The sequence below is a fragment of the Dipodomys merriami genome, unplaced genomic scaffold, assembly GCF_024711535.1.
Source record: "Dipodomys merriami isolate MVZ:Mamm:240054 unplaced genomic scaffold, mDipMer1.0.p SCAF_62, whole genome shotgun sequence".
NCBI classification, from domain to species: domain Eukaryota; kingdom Metazoa; phylum Chordata; class Mammalia; order Rodentia; family Heteromyidae; genus Dipodomys; species Dipodomys merriami.
In genome coordinates, this window is record NW_027206202.1 from 7,042,916 (window position 1) to 7,059,935 (window position 17,020).

Sequence of the window (17,020 nt, forward strand, 5' to 3'; positions counted from 1 at the left end):
CCACATGCTCTCTCTGTGCTGACCACATCAGCTCAGATCCTCCCAGCACCCTCCATGCCCCCCCCCCCATGCACACACTCAGTTCATGGGCATGAAGCCCCAGTGGCACCCCCTCAACTTCCCCCACCCAAGAATCCATTCTTCGTCCTGTGGCCTTGGACCAACCCCAGTGAAATGCAGGCCAGGTATGCAGGTTCAGGAGAATGGGGCCACAACCTTTGTATTGTTTTTCTGCTGGTTTCCTGGAGATCCTTTTGGTAAATATTATTTCATATGAGCAGATACACATAGGCGTGGTGTCTTTTGGTTCCTCCCCTCGGAGTGTCCTCCTTTGGTCTCATTGTGTGTGAATGCCTAGCATCCTGTAAACATTATTTCTTTGTGTTGGTCATGGGGTCTTCTAGTCTGTTCCATTGATCTTCCATGCAAAATTCTTTACTAAAGACTTTTAAAGTGACCTCATGCTACCACATCCAGCCCTGAGGGCTTGCATCCAGTAAGATTTATTTTGCAAAGCTAAATATAATCATTTTAAGTAGATACACAAGCAAAGGTAACAAAGACTTCGTTTTTCTTTATTTCTAGAAATGTGGAGATTAAAAGTTAATCCCTCATTTTAATGAGAAACAGATTAGCTCTATAACATATTAAGAATTAGTCCTGCATAGAGTGTTAAATTAGATCAGATGTCTTTTTACTCAGAGATTGGTTAAACTGCAAGTTTAATCAATGTTTTGGTCAATATGGGGGTTTTAATCAGAACCCCAGTAGTTTGGCTAGTTTATGAATAATGAAATTGCCTCAAAATTTGGCTTCTAGAATGTGTTTTTAGAATGTTCTGACTTGTGAGAAAGGTATTTTTCACTAATGTCCCGAGTATTTTCTGGTCATCTGTATTGTAACATTGTATTGTGTGGCAAATTGCCCATGGTTCTCAGAACTATGAGGCAGGTATTTGGGATATTAGCATTTCCTTTCACAGCTGAGTTTTCCGGTGTTTATACATTGCACATACAGCTATAATTCTGGAACAGCAAACACATTTTGGTCTGCATGCACTATGTGTATCATCTGAGCTGGCAGAGTCTGGGGTACATTGCTGGTGTAACTGTCAGCTCAGGCTTGGTAACAAGGATCCCTCCTTCCATACAATCTGCAGGATGGCATGGGGGCTGTGGGCACAAATCCTCACCCATCAGCTCAGAACAGTCAGGGCCATCCGGGTTCCATCTGTTCATGTAGATCACAGTACCAAGGCCCATCAGGGAAGTCCAGTGGTACCGCAGGGTGGACAGCACCCCAATCCAGTCTCTCTGTAAAGAGAAATATAAACAGGATGTTGGATTCTCCTAGGTGAGCCCCAGCAAGTTTTAGAAACCTAGCTTTTATCAGGCACCAGAAACGCATGCTCATCATCCCAGCTACTCAGGAAGCTGAGATCTGAGGGTCAAGGCTCACAGCCAGCCAGGCAGGGAAGTCTGTGAGACTCTTATCTCCAATGAACCACCACAAAGCTGGCAGAGGAGGTGTGACTCACATGGTAGAGCAACTAGCTTTGAGCAAAGAAGCTCAGAGACAGCACCTAGACCCTGAGTCTAAGCCCCAGGGCAAGCTCTCTCCCTCCTTCCCTCCTTCTCTCTCTCTCTCTTTCTCTCCCTCTCTCTCTCTCTCTCTCTCTCTCTCTCTCTCTCTCTCTCTCTCTCTGTCTCTCTCTCTCTCTCTCTCTGTCTCTCTCTCTCTCTCTCTCATACACACACACACAGTGGGGAGATGGTGTATGAAGCAGCTACACCCCAGTCACACACTCAGGGGTCACAGGCAGGACTTGGACACAGGATGTTTGTCAGGCCCAAGGACTTCACCACTGTGTATGCTAATGCTAGTGTATGCATGTGTGCGTGTGTGTGCACGTGTGTGTGTGTGTGTGTGTGTGTGTGTGTGTGTGTGTGTGTGTGTGTGTGTGTGTGCACCCCTCCCGTATGCACCTGCACCCAGAGACAGGGATTGTGACGAAGGCGGGCACGGTCCATCGCGCAGGCCTGGCTCCTGGGAAGTTGCTCCTGGGATGATGTATTCTCTCTGGTCTCGATGGAAGCATTTTGGGGGTCAGCGTATTTCTGGTTCTCCTCCCGTACTTCCCCACCCCTCCCTGCCAGGATGCCCAGGCAGCAGTGCCCGGCCAGTGAGGTCTGGGTGGAGGGCAGACTGCCCCAGGCGGCAACACTAAAGGCTGGAGATTCTCCATACTTTCTCTTCCTGTGCTCAGACTGTTTTTGGAGCCAAGTTGAGGACAGCTGTGTGGACAGTCACTGATACCCACCTGGCACTGAAGAATGAATGTTGTGGGTGAGGAATACGCTGTTGTTATGCTGAGCAGATGACCTGGAGGAACTGGGGATGCTTGTTTTGCAGCATACCCGAGCGGCCTGGGACAGGCCCGGCCCTGCACTGCTCAAGTGTGCGGATTCCCACGCGTGGCAAGAGCCAGTGAGCAACACGTCCCCCTGGGCATCCATCATCACACGGAGTTCCGGTGTGTGGATTCCCATCATATCACCCTGGTATCTGCCACAGAAAGCCCTCCACGTGGCCAAATACCACGTGACTTCCTTTCCAGCCTCTGCACCCCAATTCCACCTGTATTTGACTTCCTTCCCTCTGACCTGGAAAGGGTAAAGAAGAGATTTCCAGCAGAGGACACTTACCTAATGCTCCACCCCTTCCCTGGGGCTGGCTGCGGGCAGCCGAGATCCCTGCTTTAGGACAGAGACTCACACCGCCTTGGGTCTTTGGAGATCTCAGCACAAGAAATTGCCTCTTCTGGCAACAACCCACCTTGCAGATGTGGACAGATCTAATGGCATCACCTCTTCTGAGAGCGTAGCTCACTGTCAGCCAGAACCTGTCCGCCTGGGCCACATTGTGTGGTTCCCCCACTCCCCACAAACACCCTCAGCAACCTTAGGGCATGATGGCAGGATGGACTGCCCAGGACACGGACACCCAAGCATGCTCACATGCCTTCTGTAAAATGGTTAGGGGCCAGGTATGGTAGCGCATATCTGTAATCCCAGCTACTTAGGAGGCAGCAGAAACAGGGAGGATCAAGGTTTGAGGCAAGCCTGGGGAAAATGTTAGTGAAACCCCATCTCAATCAATAAATTGGATGGGGTGGTGCCTGCTGTAGTCTTAGCTGTATGGGAGGCATAAGTATATGGATCTTGGTTCCAGGTTGGGCAAAAACACGAGACCCTATCCGAAATATAAGTTATAGAAGAAAAAAAGAGCTGGGGGTATGGTTCAAGTGGTAGAATGCCTGTCTAGCAAGTGAAAGGCCCTGAGTTCAAATCTTACCCTTGCCTAAGTAGCAAAGAAGTTTAATAAGTCAATAAATACGCTTGTACACAAGCGAGGCCTGATTTTCCTAGATATTAAATTGTCGTTAGCTGATTTATAATCGCTGTTGGGTGTAATACCAGGTCAGCCTGTACTTGCTGCGTTCTTTGGGAACAGTGACAGAGTCTGGACTTGTTATGATCATTTGATCAATTACAGCGGTCCTGGGTCTTCAACTCAGAACCCTGGTATGGCATTTAGTTTTCTCACTCAACATTGGTGCTCTACTGCTTGAGCCATAGCTCCACCTTGGCTTTTTGCTGGTTCATTGAGGATCAGAGTCTCTGGATTTTTCTGCCAGTGGCTCATGCCTGTGATCCTAGCTACTCAGAGGCTGAGATCTGAGGATCATGGTTCAAAGCCAGCCCCAGGCTTATCTCCAACTAACCATCAAAAGATGGGAAGTTATGCTGTGGCTCAAAGTGGTAAAGTGTTCACTTTGAGCCAAAAAGCTTAGGGACAGCGCCAGGCCCTGAGTTGAAGCCATGGGACCAGCAAAAAGGCAAAAAGAAAAGCCCATTATGACAAACTAAATTTTCTCCTAGGCTCTCTCTTCACCCGCCTCCCTCCCTCATCATCTCCCTCCCTCTCTCCTTCCAGCCCCCTCCCTCCTCCTGGCCCTTACCAAGGGCACACAGAGCCTGTGCTCAGTTCAGGGCCTGGCTGTCTGTTCTGACCCGGCCTGCCTGTTGTTCTGCTGTCCTGTTTTAGATTCCCCTCATAGGATCGGCCTTCTCGTTCTGTTTTGGCTCCTTTCCCCACGTTGTCTGTTTCAGGAAAGACGGTTTTCCATGCTTTATTGTTTTATTGTCTTGTGTTCATGAGCAAACTGCTGGCTTTGGGGTGTCCTGACTAGACTCATAGACTTCCTTAGATGTCCCACCCCAGCCCCGAGGGTTCGGCCTCTCTGTTCCCCCCTCCCCACTCCTCCCCTCTCTCCTCCCATTCTCATTTCCTAGTCTTGATTGCCTTGGCCCCTGCTCCCTTAACCCTCAGTACAGGTAATGGCTACATTCTTGGCTCTGAAACCGAGGGATACAACGTTCCATATTCATTGAAGTATATTCGAATTGTTTCAAATGATTCCTTCTTTTGCCAAGGAATTTTGTTTGATGGAATATATTTCTCAGACAGAGGCTGCAGCTGGGTGGTCGGGTGCTCGCCTAGTACCGGACCCCACAAAAACCTTCGTGATTTGCTCATCATTAAATATTCTAGCATTGTTGGGATGACTCTCCCCCTGGCCTGCTGTTCTTGTGAAGCGGATGGTATTTTATTCTGATAATGTTAATGGTTTTGCTTATGTATTTATTTGCCTGGGGACTATGTTTTATTTTTTAGTAGAGTCATGTTGCCGATGTGATTTTACATCAGAGAACCCCTCTGTCTTCTGGAAGGTTCTGTTGTCTCTATTGTATCTCCTCTGTCAGGTGACCTCAGGTGTCCTGCCTGGTCTACGGTTTCACACAGACACATTAGAACATTTATTATTATTATTGTTGCTGTTGTTGTTATTGGCAGTGCTGGGGACTGGACTCATGGCCTGAGGCTTGCTGGCAGGCACCCCACCACTGAGCTATGCCCCAGGAATTCCCTTTGTTTTGAGGTGGGGTCTCCCTCTGTTGCCCAGCCTGAGTTGAAACGCATGGTCCTGCTGCCCAGCCTTCCAAGTAGCTGGGATTATGGGTGTGCACTACTACACTTGGCTACAATACCTTTTTTATTTTTAAATAACATTTGAGATTTCTCTCAAAGCTTAATTTGAAAGAAAGACTTGGGTACAGGCTGCCATATTGGAGTTTGACCCGTCCAGCAGGCCAGGTAATTTAGTGGGGGATCCGAGGGGGCACCACCTGAAAACCAAGGGGGGGAGAGAGAATCGAGACCAAGCGCATTAAGAAAGACAGAGCCGGGAGGGGGGACCAAGATGGCGACGGGGCAGTAGGGAAACGCCACAGCTCTCTCCAACCAAAAAGAGAGTTCGAGTTCCAACGCTTAATCTCCCCAAGAGACCGACAACAACAAAAAGACGAACACTCAGAGAAAAACCAGAGGCGGAGAATAACAAAAAAGAAAGAGGAAAAGAATTTCAAAACAGAGAAAAGCGAAGACCCCTCCCCCAACCTTTACTGGCCGCGCGGCAGCGCGCCAAGCCGCCGGCCAGCCGGCCCGGCGGGGGCTGTGGGAGCCCCAGAGAAACAGCAGAGACACAGGGGGCCACTTTCAGAACATCTGGTACTGGTTTGCAGAACAGCAGATCACCAGGAACAGAGAAACCTACCAGCCGGGAGTCTCCACGAGGATCCCACCCCCACCCCTCACTCTCCACCCGAGCAGAGAGGCTCCATCCCGCCAAAGTCGCTCGGCATCAGCAGAGTGACAAAAGGACCTGCGGCAGACCACCCGGCCCGCCGGATCGCGATCGCAACGATCCAGCACTCTCCACCCGAGCAGAGAGGTTCCATCCCGCCAAAGCGGCTCGGCGCGACAAAGGGTCCTGTCTGCAGACCACCCGCCCGCCTGATCACGATCGCAACAACCCGGCGGGGTCACTTGGGCCCCAGAGGTACCGAGAAGAAGCTGCCTGAGCGTGGACACTCTTGACCCAACAGCTTCGACAGAGGCAGAGACAGAAAAGAATCACACAGAGCCACCACCGCCCAACCCAGCCCGGATTGCAACAACAACTGACGACCTACACCACACAGAAACAACCAGCTCCAGGGTGAGTACCCCACAGGGGAAGTGTATCCCTCAAGGGAGACCAGAGCTGGAGGGAATCCCCAGACCCTGACCTAGACTCCCTACCCCAGCACCCGGACCACAGGACCCACTAAAACTGGGAACTGTTTGAGAGCTCCACCAGCCCATGGAGCACACTCAGCTGGCCAGGCTAGAGCAAGAGCACCCCTGGAAGGGAGCTTAAATGCCCAAGCCAGGAACAGCGCCCCTGGGTCAAGACTACCAACAGTAGAAGAAATTTGAACTGTGTCCCCCAGGCTGTATAACCTAGGGGGTATACACATCAGCACAGGCCTAACAAGCGCGCTCCAGGCTGGGGCCGGAACCAAGCCCGGGGATCCGGCACCTGAACAACACAACCAACTCCTCCCAATTGAAGTAAAAAGCTGAGCATACGCCTCAACAGAGGGGAGAAAACCAGGAAACAACACTCCCCCGGGAAGCACGCCTGTGACAACAAAAGACCTGGAGGCCCAGGACAAGAGAAGCCCAAACCCCACCAAAACTCCACCCATATACCCTAGACTGGGAATTGGGCAACACAGGCTGCCAGCACCTGATAGTAAGCAGGAGCTCAGACTGTTAAGGCGGCTCAGCAATAGAGTGATAGTCTTGGATGTATGAGGCCCTGGATCTGATTCCTCAGCATCACAAAAGCAAAAAGGGTCAGAAGTGGTGCTGTGGCTCAAACGGTAGGGTGCCAGCCTTGAGCTGAAAAGCTGAGGGACAGCACCCAAACCTAGAGTTCAAGCCCACAACCAGCCCAAAACAAATAAACAAAAACACATCAGGAGCCCATAGCAGACTCCAGCATTTGGGAGAGTGCATCCAGAGCATCTGTTCTTCACAAGAGCACCCGTAGGAGCAAACACAAGCAGTCTAGGCTGCTCAACCCTTCCAAAGGCGGGAACTGTCAGCAATCTACAGCAGAGAGCTGAGAATCCTAAGTAAGTCAGAATAGCAGCTGGAAATAGGCTCCCAACAGAACCCAGATCAGGCACAGACTCTCTCTACCAACACAGAATCAGCAACCAAGCAAAGACAGACACACCAAAACAAAATTGAAGAGCAGTCTCCTGAACCTCCATGCGAAAATCACAGAGAAAAATCACAAGGTTTACTACCACCCAGGACAGCAAGCTCACCTCAAAAGCCAGCAGCCACACAGGGGAGAGCCCCAGTGGGAGCAAAGCAGGAATGGAAGACAAAGGCTACTTCCAAGGGTTGCTGGAGGCAATGACTCAAGAAATAAAGCGAGAAATTTATCAGAAATTGAAAGAGCACAAGGATGAACTATCCAAAGAGATACAGGGTATCAAACAAGAGATGCATGCAAAAATAGAAGCTGCACAAACCTCAATAAGAAGTGAGATAAACGCCAAATTAGAGGTAATGCATACCTCATTGAGAGGTGAGATCAGTACTCTGAGAACCAACATTGAATCCATAAAGGGATCCATTTCCTCCATGCAAACCACAATAGAAGCCACTGTCAACAGAGTGAATGAAATGGAAGGTCGAGTGTCAGATACAGAAGACAGAATACACCAACTGGACCAAAAAGTGACAGATATGGAAAAATTACTCAAATTAAACCAAAGGGATATTCAAGAGCAAGCAGATAATGCTAAAAAATTTAACCTTCGCATAATTGGAGTGGACGAAGGTGAGGAATTCCAGAGCAAGGGAATGCAACACCTATTTAACAAGATAATCAATGAAAATTTTCCCCACCTCAAAAACGACCATCTTAACTACATCACAAAAGCTTATCGAACACCCAACAAGCAAGACCCCAGGAGAAACACTTCTAGACACATTATAGTAAAAATGATAGATCTGAATAATAAGGAAACAATCCTGCATGCAGCAAAAATGAAGAAGGAGCTATACTACAATGGGAAAAAAATAAGAATTACTGCAGATCTCTCCACACAAACAATGAATGCAAGAAAAGCCTGGGAAAGCACCATACGAGCCCTGAGAGCCAATAACTGCCAACCCAGACTGATCTACCCGGCAAAGCTAGCATTCACATTTGATGGAGAACTGAAAACTTTTAATAGCAAAGAAAAACTAAATGAGTACATAAACATTAAGCCAGCATTACAAAGAATTCTAAGAGGGGGGACACAACCTGAAGAAAGCAGCCAGGAACTGGGGCCTGCCCCAAACAGGCATTACTCAAAGTCTAACTGAGCAAGCACAGGAGAAAAGGAAAAAAGAAAAACTTAGGAAAACGGAATGGCAGGGACAACAATGCATCTCTCTATACTTTCTCTTAATATAAATGGGCTGAATTCGCCAATTAAAAGAAAACGAACTGAGGACTGGATAAGAAAACAAGACCCATCCATCTGTTGCCTTCAGGAGACCCACCTCTCAGCCAAACATACAAACAAACTCAGAGTGAAGGGGTGGAAAAGGATCTACCAATCAAACGCCCCCAGTAAGAAAGCAGGTGTAGCTATCCTGATATCTGACAAAATAAACTTTTCATTAAAATCAGTACAGAAAGACAAGGACGGACACTACATATTAATAAAGGGAACAATCCAAGAGGAGGATATAACCATCATCAACTTATATGCCCCAAATATTGGTGCACCCAGATATGTCAAACAAATGCTCTCAAACTTACAGAATAAAATAGATCCCAATACGATAATACTAGGAGACTTTAACACACCACTCTCACCAAAGGACAGGTCTACCAACCAGAGGATTGGCAAAGAAGCTACCGAATTAAGAGAGGCCATACTTCAAGCGGAATTAACTGACATCTACCGAGTATTTCACCCTAAAACAACACAGTACACATTCTTCTCAGCAGCTCACGGAACTTTCTCCAAAATAGACCATATCATAGTTCATGCAAGGAACTTAAGCAAATACAAAGGGATCGACATAATCCCCTGTATCCTATCTGACCACAGTGGAATCAAGCTAGCTCTCAATAACAAAGCATACCGCAGAAATTTCTCCAATACATGGAAATTGAACAGCACACTCCTTAACAATGCCTGGATAACAGAAGAGATCAGAGAAGAAATAAAGCATTTCCTACAACTCAATGAAAATGAAAACACCTCACAAAGAAACTTGTGGGACACAGCAAAAGCAGTCCTGAGGGGCAAATTTATTGCCCTCAGTGCCCACATCAAGAGAATGGAGACAGACCAAGTAAATAATCTCATGTTGCAATTAAAACAGCTAGAAAAACAGGAAAAAATGGAACCTAAAGCTACTAGAAGAAGCCAGATAACCAAATTAAAAGCAGAGATTAACCAATTAGAAAATCAGAAAACCATAACCAAAATAAACCAAACAAAAAGCTGGTTCTTTGAAAAAATAAACAAAATTGATGGCCCATTGGCTAGATTAATTAAAAAAAGAAGAGAGGAAACCCATATTAATAGGATTAGGGATGCCACGGGAAACATCACCACACGTACCCAAGATATCCAAACAATTCTAACAGACTACTTTCAAAAGCTATACTCTCTAAAGGAAGAAAATCGGGCAGAAATGGATGCATTTTTAGAGAAATACAAGTTGCCCAAACTGAGCAAAGAAGAAGTTAACCAATTAAATAAGCCAATATCCTATAATGAGATACAGGAAGCTATCAAAAGTCTTCCAACAAAAAAAAGCCCAGGACCAGATGGATTCACAGCAGAATTCTATAAGACCTTTAAACAAGAACTAATACCCATACTCCTCAAGCTCTTCAGAGAAACAGAGAAGGAAGGAGCTATCCCAAACTCATTCTACGAAGCCAATATCACACTCATCCCCAAACCAGGCAAAGACCCAACCAAAAAGGAGAATTACAGGCCAATCTCCTTGATGAACACAGATGCAAAGATCCTTAACAAGATTCTAGCTAACAGAATCCAGAAACACATAAAAAAAATAATTCACTATGACCAGGTAGGCTTCATCCCAGAGACACAGGGATGGTTTAACATACGTAAGTCAATAAATGTAATCCAACATATCAACAGAGCCAAGGTCAAGAATCACATGATTATCGCTACAGATGCAGAAAAGGCCTTTGACAAAATTCAACATTCATTCATGCTAAAAGCTCTGGAGAAAATAGGAATAGAAGGAACATTTCTAAAAACAATAAAAGCCATTTATGACAGACCAATAGCCAATATTATACTTAATGGGGAAAAGCTACAACCAATTCTCCTAAAATCAGGAACAAGGCAAGGATGCCCACTGTCTCCACTCCTCTTCAATATAGTCCTAGAACCCTTAGCCAGGGCAATAAGGCAAGAAAAAGATATTAAAGGGATCCTCATAGGAAAAGAAGAAGTTAAACTATCCCTTTTTGCAGACGACATGATACTATACCTCCACGATCCCAAAAACTCCATCCCCAAACTCTTAGAAATCATAAATCACTTCGGCAAAATAGCAGGATACAAAATAAACCCACAAAAATCAGTTGCCTTCCTATACACTGATAATGTACAGGAAGAGAGGGAAATAAAGGGAGCAACCCCATTCACAATAACCTCCCGAAAAATAAAATATTTAGGAATTAACCTAACCAAAGATGTAAAAGAACTATTTAATGAGAACTATAAAAAGTTAAAGAAAGAAATTGCAGAAGACACTAGGAAATGGAAAGACCTCCCATGCTCCTGGATAGGCCGACTTAATATAGTAAAGATGGTAATACTTCCAAAACTAATATACAAATTCAACGCAATTCCTATTAAAATCCCAATGACGTACATCACTGAAATACAGAAAACAGTCCAAAAATTCATATGGAACAACAAAAGACCTAGAATAGCCAAAACAATTCTAGGGGATAAAGACAATATGGGAGGGCTATCCATGCCGAACTTCAAACTCTACTACAGAGCTATAATAACAAAGACAGCATGGTACTGGCACAAAAACAGACCCGAAGACCAATGGAACAGAATAGAAGATCCAGAAATAAATCCACAGGCCTACAGCCAGCTGATATTCGACAAAGGAGCCAAAGACATACAATGGAAGAAACACAGCCTCTTCAACTGCTGGTGCTGGGAAAACTGGGCAGCCACATGCAGAAAACTAAAAGTGGACCCCAGCCTATCACCATGCACCAACATCAACTCAAAATGGATTAAAGACCTTAACATTAAACCTGAATCTCTGAAACTACTGCAGGACAGAGTAGGAGAGACACTTGAACTAATAGGCACAGGAAGGAACTTCCTGAACAGAGTCCCAGGGTCACAACAAATTGGAGAGAGACTCGACAAATGGGACTACCTTAAAATAAAAAGCTTCTGCACAGATAAAGCTATCGCAACCAAGCTAGAAAGACAACCAACTAATTGGGAAAAAATATTTACCAGCAATATATCAGACAAGGGGTTAACATCCTGTATATACAGGGAACTCAAGAAACTAATCCCTCCCAAACCCAACACACCAATTACTAAATGGGCAAGGGAACTAAAGAGGGACTTCTCAAATGAAGAAATAAAAATGGCAAAGAAACACATGAGGAAATGTTCATCATCCCTGGTGGTGAAGGAAATGCAAATAAAGACAACCCTGAGATACCACCTTACCCCAGTCAGAATGTCCCACATCCACAAATCAGCCAACGACAAATGCTGGAGGGGATGTGGAGAAAGAGGAACGCTATTACACTGCTGGTGGGAATGCACACTCATACAACCACTTTGGAAAGCAGTCTGGAGGGTCCTTAGAAAGCTAAAGATTGACCTCCCTTACGACCCAGTCATACCACTTCTAGGCATCTACCCTGAACAACAGGAACCAATATACAAGGACACGTGCACCTCCATGTTTATTGCAGCACTGTTCGCAATAGCTAGGATATGGAAACAACCTAGATGCCCCACCACAGATGAATGGATCCAAAAATTGTGGTATCTATACACAATGGAATATTATGCAGCCATTAGAAATGACAAAATAATGGCATTTGCAGGGAAATGGATGGAGCTAGAAGGAATCATGTTGAGCGAGGTAAGCCAAGAACGAAGAGACAAACAGTACATGGTCTCCCTGATAAGTGGATGATGAATCCAAAATGTTAGGTGATATGACAAAACTAACAGGACTTAAGAAACAAAGAACTCCCACTCATCTGGTTGAACCACTACTAAATATCCCCATGCTGCTGATCACATATATGGTATATAACATATGAGCACCGTTATATATTACAGACTGTGATAGACAATTTGCTCCAGGAAAGTTAGAATGAACTTGTGACTTTAAATGAGCATCATTATTCCACAATACTGTGAATTTCCGGAAATTAAGTAATCACTTAATCACGATCAAAAAAAAAAAAAAAAAGAACCTTGGGGAAGGGAGGGAGGGAGGGGATGGTAGGGGGAAAACAATGGAGGGGGTAACAATGTTCAAGAAGAAGTGGAAGTGTACTCATTACCTCACTCATGTAACTGTAACCCTCTGTATAGTATCTCTACAATAAAAAAAATTAAAAAAAAAAAAAAAAAAAAAAAAAAAAAGAAAGACAGAGCCACTCTGAGTCGCGTCAAGGTCTGCTTTATTAAAGTGAGGCAGGGTTTATATACCCGAAGGGACAGGGGAAGGGAAAGAATGAAAAAACTTCGCAGAAGCAAGGGTGAGAAGTCCCGGGGTCAGGGATGGGTCGTGCTTGTCCTTTTGGCCATTGTGCTAATCTTAAAGGTGTCTCCTGTGATTTCTTTAAGAGACATTTATGGTTAGCCAGGCGCCGTTTGCTTAGGGCTGGAGATAAGAGAAGTTTTATGGTTAGCCAAATGTAGTTTACTTAGGGCTGAGGGAATATTTATGGTTAGCCAAATGTAGTTTGTTTAGGGCTAAAGGAATATTTATGGTTAGCCAAATATTATCTAAATATGCACCTTGGAATTTCCAAGAATGGCTACTTGTCAATTAGGTGTTTGAAAGAGGCCAGAGCATTCTCAGGCAGGTTTCGGTTCTCCAACAATTCCCCCTCCTTTTATAAAAATGGCCAGAGTTGACTTTTGGCCGGGCTGAGAGAGCCCCTGTCTTAGGCTATATGGGGTGCTTCCTGCTTCTGGCAACGTGCCATGTTGAGACGGTCTCGACGACCTCTGTACGTTGTGCCTCCAGCGCAGGCCCCATACTAATCCCGTCATTGAGTACTCTCTAGCTAGCCCCGGGGGGAGGTCGGGACTGAGAGGCGCTGAACCTGAGCCCTTGCTCTGCCTTAACAGCCTGTTCTTGGGTTTCCACTTGATGGTAGTGTACTGAAATGGTTTTGGTAAGGGTCGAATCGATCTGGTTTTTAATAAACTGAGTTAGCCGTTGAAAAGCCCAAGGGCCAAAGGAAATAAGCAAAAGTAATCCAACAAGGGGACCCAGGAGGGGAAGAACATAGGGTAAAAGTTCCCCCCAAGCAGCCCAAATAGGGCGCTCAAAAACTCATGTCGCCGTCTTTCAATCTCCTTCTGATGTTTTTTAACTCGATCTCTTACAATGCCAGACTTATTGGCATAAAAACAGCACTTTTCCTGTAAAGTTAAGCAAATGCCACCTCTGTCAGCAGTTAAAAGATCTAAACCGATTTTGTAAAGCCACCTCAGCTAATGAATCTAACTGATCCTGAAGATCTTTAACAGATTGATAAACTTTAGTAATAGCATCAGCTAATTGTTGTGAAAGCTTGGAGTATGAGGAGACAGCAGTGGCTAATCCTGCAGTCCCAGTGCCTAAAGTACCAGCCACTCCAAGTCCTATAGTAGGGGAATAAATTGTACCACCCTTTTATGTCGGGGAACAAAATAATCAAAGGCAGGAATGGGTACTGGCTCATCTCCGGAAATCAAGTCAATGTCTGGGAGCAAAATAGCTGGAATACAGAGCCCTGCCCAATTTTGTGGAAGTACAGTGTAGGCCATATTATTGCCACAAACAAAAACCTGCCTCTGTTGTGAGCATAGGGAGGCAAAAACATTAATAACATTGTTGCACAGGGAAAAAGAGGATATCCCAACATCAATGTCATACTACCTGGGGAAGTTTATAACACTCTTCGCAATAAAACAATTAGCGCTGATGATCAAACTGAGGTAGTCACTCTGGGAGGTAAGGGTTAGGGAATCTACAGTGTTACAGGCTTGTGATTAACACTTGGCCTAGTCTGCTGGGCTCATCAAATGGCCCTTATCTTGAGCCCCCTAAATCGGGAGTTTTTACACAGGAATGCGGAGGAACATACTCCTTGTTTCTTATCTTGGGTCCCATTTGGCCATTTAGGGAATTTACTTGTTAGCCCTTTAATTACGACTACAGAGCTTGTCCCAGGGCCAACACCTAGACCCCGAAACCTTTTCTATATCTCCAGGGAGGGGAAGGGTCAGTGCTAGCGCAAGCAAGTTTACAGAAGCAAAACCAGCAGTTAGCAATTGTAAAATGTAACTCTAATTTTTAATCTTTTATTCCCCCATTTTTGGGGGGCTAATTTTAATCTTAAAATTTAGGGGTTTTTATCTCAGTCATAGGGGTGTCTCTATATTATCTTGTGGGGTGTCAGTTGTTCTCAATGCTTGGTATTCGGATCTCAGAACTAATAGAAGGACTGCGCTGATCTTTTTCTTTTATAAAAGACACCAGTCTGTTGAATATACAAGGTCCGATTGTAACAAAAATAACAGTACCAGAGCCCCTTACATTTTTTTTTTCAAGGCTTTCTTTACTACCCTCTTTTTTACGATTTTTTTGAGCATCTTTGTGGCTGTAGTTTAAAACTGCCCAATTTTCCTTTGGCTTGCAGAACCTTTATCTTAAAACAGCCTTAAGGCACCACTGTGATGCAGAAGCTTGCTAGATTTTAAGGCTAAGAGTATTACCTCCACTGATAACACACTCAGTTTATTACCATACCAGAGCCAAACTAGGCTGTGACCATAGAGTGGATTTTCAGTCACTATGCACTGAAGTGCCTAAGACAAGCAAGCCAGTGATATTTTTGTCCCCAGTATCCACTGTGGGAATAGAGGGTTTCTGGATATCACCCAAAAGAATGTCCCACAAGATGTTAGATTTAGCAGCAGTCAACCAGGAAGCAGACTCAGGTGATGGAATCAGGCAGGAGTTTTTCCATGTGGCTGTCAGGCCTGCGTTGAACTTTACCCATTAGGGTATGCAGCAGCAGCAGCAGCAGCAGCAGCAGCAGCAGCAGCAGCAGCAGCAGGGTCTCTCAGTGGCTCCAAGGGACTGTCACACCTTATGCTGGGCTGTAAATTCCTACACAGACTGGTTAAGGATACATTGCATAGGCTTGGTAGGCTTTGATCCTGCTGGTTTTTAAGATCTTTAAACAATAGCCCAGGACAATTTACCAAAATCACAACCTTTTTACTAACCAGATATTTTTGTAAATAGACACAGAAGGTTCAGAAGGCTTAGTCTTGCAACCATCTCTGACAGATGCAGTCTCCACACCTTGCACACCAACAACTGTTAACACTATTCTTTATGTCTCTCTTTTTTTTTTTTTTTTTAAACTGACTCTGGACCCTTGATCTTAACATGGGGGTAGAAGGGCGAAGGTCCATCTTCTGTAACTTCTTCAAGCTGACTTTAGGGGCGTTGACCTTACCTAGCCAGGGACCTATAACTTTAGCCTATTTTACAAAGAGGCTATCAGGGTTAGATGTCATTAAGAATAATATTTTAACTTTTGACAACTGCACAGACCTTTTCTCTGGCTACAGCAGTGTAGCTTGTTTAGCACTCTAGTTTGCAAAAGCATCTTCCTAGATGGCTTAGGAATGTGATCTCTAATGATCCCAAATAATGCCTAAGTTACCTTTGCAGGCCTTTAGACAGATATCAATGATATCAATAGAAACACACTCTCAGGTTTACAAACTTTTTCCTGAGCAGATGAACTTTATGTAACTAGTGTCAGCTCAATTAGAGCTGCCAATTAGAGCTTTTGGCATATAAAGGGGTTGAGATTTAAACTATCTCCCACATTTTATAACATTAGCTTTTTACTATCACAGATGACTGGCAAGTTCTTGTCCCTTACAAGGTAGTCATGAACATTAGGCATGCTTCCAAACTATCTTCCTATGACCTCCCGGCTCTGACCTGTTTTGAAGGGCCACGCACAAATGACTCTAGGATCTGATATTTCTGCCATCCAAGCAGTGGCTTACTGCCTCTGGATGCTCCTCCATTGCTTTCGTCCCAGGAGTGTCTTTTCCACTTGGATAAATGCCTCATTGGCATTTTCCTTAGCTGGTTGTTGGACTTGAACTCGGGGCCTGAGCACTGTCCCTCAGCTCTACAGCTTAAGGCTAGCACTCTGCCATTTTGAGTCCCAGACTCGGGGCTTGAATGCTGTCCCCTAACTCTTCAGTCCAGGGCTAGTACTCTGCCACTGTGAGTCTCGAGCTTGGGGCTTGAGTACTGTCCCCTGACTCTTTAGTCCAGGGCTAGTACTCTGCTGGCTGAATAGAGGTGACAGTCTCACAGGAACCTTTTTGTGCCCGGGCTGGCTTTGAACCAGTTTGCAGATCAATGAGTCTTACAAAAGGCCATTTTACTCCAATTAAAAGCAACAAGGTGGTCAACATAGAAGTAGCTTTTAAGCATGCTCTTACCTGAAACATTAAGAGTCAAAGTTACATCTGACAACTTGTAAGAATCCTCTGTGCTTTGCTGGAAACTTAAAAAACCTATAAGAGCAAACTAGAATAGCAATTATTTTGGTAATCCTAATTTTTCCTTTGTGCACATTGAGGCCAATGTTAAGAACAATTTTATATTTAAACTTTATATCCAAAAATCCATTTCTATTTTTTTAAACCTCTTATTAATTACCTTTAATATTTTATACTTTAGTTTT